Genomic DNA, 4,304 nt, shown 5'->3' on the forward strand with positions numbered 1-4,304 from the left:
CCAGGTCCATTTCCTCTATGCAGTCTTCTAGTCACTCTGCCCCAAGCCTGTAGCGTTGCCTGGGGTTGTTGTGGCCAAAGTGCAGGACGCAGCATTTGGCCTTGTTGAAACTCATCCCATTGGCTTCAGCCCAGCTCTCCAGCCTGTCCATATCCCTCTGTAGGGCCTCGCTACCGCCAGGCAGATCCACACTTCCAGCCAACTTGGTGCCATCTGCAAACTTGCTGAGGGTGCACTCAATGCCCTCATCCAGGTCACCAATAAAGATACTGAAGAGGACAGGCCCCAGCACTGACCCATGGGCAACACCACTCGTGACCGGTCGCCACCTCCATTCATCACCACTCTCTGGCCCAGCCTTCCAGCCAGTTCCTTACCCAGCCAAGAGTGTACTTGTTCAAGCCACAGGCTGCCAGCTTCTGCTGCAGAATGCTGTGGGAGACAGTGTCAAAGGCTTTGCTGAAGTCTAGGTAGACCACATCAACAGCCTTTCCCTCGTCTACCAGATGGGTCAATAGATCATAGGAGATCAGGTTGGTCAAGCAGGACCTGCCCTTTGTGAACTCATGCTGGCCAGTCCTGATCCCCTGGCTGTCCCACACACACACTCCCTCAAGACAATCTGCTCTGTAACCTTCCCTGGCACTGAGGTCAGGCTAACAGGCCTGTAGTTCCCCGGATCCTCCTTACAACCCTTCTTGTAGATGGGAGTCACACTGGCAAATCTCCAGTCTTCTGGGACCTCACCAGTCAACAAGGAGCGCTGACAGATAATGGCAGGCGGCTCGGCTGTCACCTCTGCCAGTTCCCTCAGCACTCTCGGGTGGATCTCATCCAGCCCCATGGACAAAATGGGGACCGTCACGCAGCGTCAGGTGTTTGTGGTGGGTGTTGGCATGACTAAGTTTGCAAAGCCCAGTGAGAACAGCATTGATTATCCTGACCTAAAGAGGCTAAAGAGGCTGGCCAGAAGGCTTTAGCTGATGCTGGGATTCCGTATTCAGCAGTGGAGCAGGCCTGTGTGGGTTATGTTTTGGTGACTCAACCTGTGGACAACAGGCCATCTATCACGGTTTGGGTTTAACTGTCATTCCTATCATTAATGTTAACAACAACTGTGCCACCGGATCTACTGCTTTGTTCGTGTCCAGACAGCTGGTAGAGGGAGCTTTGGCAGACTGTGTTCTGGCACTTGGCTTTGAGAGAATGGCAAAAGGATCCCCTGCTTAAGGTTTTTCAGACAGAACAAATCCAATGGACAAACACTTAGAAATCATGATAAATAAATACAGCTTAGCAAGTGCTCCAGTAACACCGCAGATGTTTGCAAATGCTGGCAAAGAACATATGGAGAAATACGGGACAAATCCGCAGTACTTTGCAAAAATTGCACGGAAGAATTACAGCCATTCAACCAACAACCTGTATTCCCAGTTCCAAAAGGAACACACATTTGATGAAGTCCTGCAGTCTCACAAAATTTTTGATTTCTTGACTGTCTTACAGTGTTGTCCAACATCAAATGGCGCTGCAGATGCAATTTTGGCTAGTGAGGACTTTGTGAAAAGGCGTAAGCTACAGCCTCAAGCTGTGGAAATTCTAGCCCAGGTGATGGGTAGTGATTACCTAAGCACATTTGAAGAGAACATTTGTATGAAGATGGTTGGTTATGATACGACTGAAAAAAGCTGCAGAAAAATGTTTTTAAAAAGCAGGCCTAAAACCTACTGATGTCAATGCAACTGAATTCCATGACTGTTTCTCAGTTAATGAGTTCATCACCTACGAAGGTCTTGGACTCTGCCCAGAAGGAAAAGCATGTGACCTGATTGACAGAGGAGACAACACTTACAGAGGAAAATGGGTCATTAATCCTAGCCAGGAAAAGCTAAACTCTGAGCTTGCTGAAGTAACAACCAGTACTTCATACTCTTTACAACAAATTAGAATGATGCTGGAGGTTGATAACATGACACGGACTGGGCTTATCTAAATTCCATGATGAGAGACCTTAACTCGCTTAATAAATTCCATCAGTTTGTAAATGGCAAAGATTTTTAGGCTAAGCTTGAGGCAGTAACTCTTGCAAATGGTTTATAGTTTGTATTATGAAAATAAATTTTTCTTTTAATCTAAGAAAAATTTTATAAAACTCAGAGTTGATGGAGGCTGCGTATTGTTGTTCAGGTTAGTTGGTGAGAGGGTGAGGAAGGTTGCAAATAGTTCGATCACTTAAATTTGCATTTTTAAAAGTGTAATAGGAGATCATGCAAATGCTTTCAGACTTCTGTTCTAACAAATCTGCTGCTGCTTAAATGAAAATGGTCTTATAAAGGGGGATTTCTAACAACGTTTTTAAAATAGCCTTTAAGAATTTGCTACAAAATACTTTTCTTATTACTACTTTGGAGTTAAAGCTATCCACAGATAGGTAGCAACTAGAATGCTGCTTTGAGATTCACAGAATTTGATAATACTTAACCTTGAACAAAGGTAAGGTTTGTCAGGAGAGCAGAGAGGGAATATAACCAATGTTTACCTGTTTTCTCCTGAGAAAATCTGGTGTTGGTCATTATAAATTTTTTATCTGTAAAGGCTTTAACTTCTATTTTGGGAACATGTATTCTGGTTGGAAGTTTAATACAAAATTAAATATAAATATTATCCTTTTCCTTTCTTTCTATCTTAATAAATAGTTTTATCTCAATCCAGAAGTTGTTCTTTTTTTTTTTCTCAATTTGCTCCCTCATCCCACTGGGAAGGGGAGGAAGGAGTGAATGACTGTGTGATGCTGAGACATCATCTGCTAGGTTAAACCACAACGCTAGGTAAAAGAAATGTCAGGATATATTTGACAGTCTTTCAAACTAGATACTCTCCTTCATGAGTTGTTTCCTCAGAAGCTAAGGGGCTGAGGTACACAATTGTATCATTACACCCACTTTTATGAAAGGTACAAAAGGACATTTCTTACAAAGTTAATAGCAGGAGGATGAACTAATCTCCTTTTTTTTTTCTTTTTTTTTTCTTTTTTTTTTTTACAAGAGAATAGTTTCGTTGTTCTGCTATACACTTTATTTGTTGAATTGGCATCTGTAATAGTGAAATAGAAGAGGAAGGGGAAGCGGATGAGAGAAATAAATGAATTAAAACATTCAGGAGAAGCTTTCAGAAAACACTGTCTGATTATGAGTAAACTTGACATGATCTAAACAAAAGCAAAACTCATCAAACACTGAAAGAGAATGCCCACTCTAATCTGGTTGCAAATCTTAACCTCTTTCATTCATCACCTTTCCCACAGTGTTATTACAATCTGCCTGTAGGGTCATTCCTCAAAGACCCAATCCCCCTTTGCGCACACTGACACAATTTCTGCTTCTCTTAAGAAAAGAAGGGGCTGTTGTCACCAAATCAACATGGACAGGCCAAAAATTTGGATATCTCAGCAGGGGTGGGCAGTCTTATTTCTATCTTCTACCTGGATTCCAGAGAGGTGTGAGACATTGCCTCCTGCTTTGGCCGTAGAGGCCCAGCACATGTTCAGCACAAGCATCCCAAGACATTGCTGCAGCTAGCATGGTCCTGCCACCTCCTCAGTGGGGTAATCCACATGGACTGGGATGTCCAGGGGGACAGAGTAAGTATGACTTTGTGGTTCTGCTGCTGCTGCTGGGCACAGACCCTTGTGGCAAAAATGAGGAGAGGGTAGGACTGCAATGGAAAAAAAAACCCTACATGTTTCAGAGTGCTTCTGATGAAGGATACAGCCCTGCTTTCCTCACTCATGCCAAAGATAGTGCTGAACTAGCAGGACTGAGGAACTCGTGTAGCTAGCTAGGAGAATTTGGTGCTGTGCAAGGAAGCCCCCAGGTTTTTCTGGTATTGCTCAGCAATGTTTCTGCTTGTTAAATATTGTCTGGGTGTAACATGAGGGTTAAGTTAATTAGCACGTACATTTTTGTGTGGACCAGCTGTCTGCTCTGTCCGTTGTCAGAAATGAAAAATCCTCTGGGAATCTCTGTAAGAAAACACACTTTGTCTTCTAGGAACAGAATGGTTTTCTTTTAATATCCCCTTCAACTCTAACTCATTTAGCTTATAAAACTTGACAGCAGATTCTGGCCACTGATGTATTGTTTTCTTATGTTAAGCCTTTTTTTCTCTCCTTCCTCCTCTGATACCTTATACTCCCTGTTTAAATGTGAGACACAGCTGTCTCTGCCAGCAGGAGCTCACATTATAAAATCACAAAGATTTACACAACAGGTGTTCTACCAAGCCACTGCACTAACATTTTCTCC

General features: G+C 43.1%; 1 pseudogene; it reads left to right on the plus strand.

Moving 5' to 3' along the window:
* The first annotated feature begins 851 nt into the window (after positions 1-851).
* On the plus strand, positions 852-1,993 carry LOC122158850 (annotated as a pseudogene).
* The last annotated feature ends 2,311 nt before the right edge of the window (positions 1,994-4,304 follow it).

The sequence above is a fragment of the Centrocercus urophasianus genome, unplaced genomic scaffold, assembly GCF_019232065.1.
Source record: "Centrocercus urophasianus isolate 14NV4802_14NV808 unplaced genomic scaffold, USGS_Curo_1.0 seq_15, whole genome shotgun sequence".
In the NCBI taxonomy this organism is placed as follows: Eukaryota; Metazoa; Chordata; class Aves; order Galliformes; family Phasianidae; genus Centrocercus; species Centrocercus urophasianus.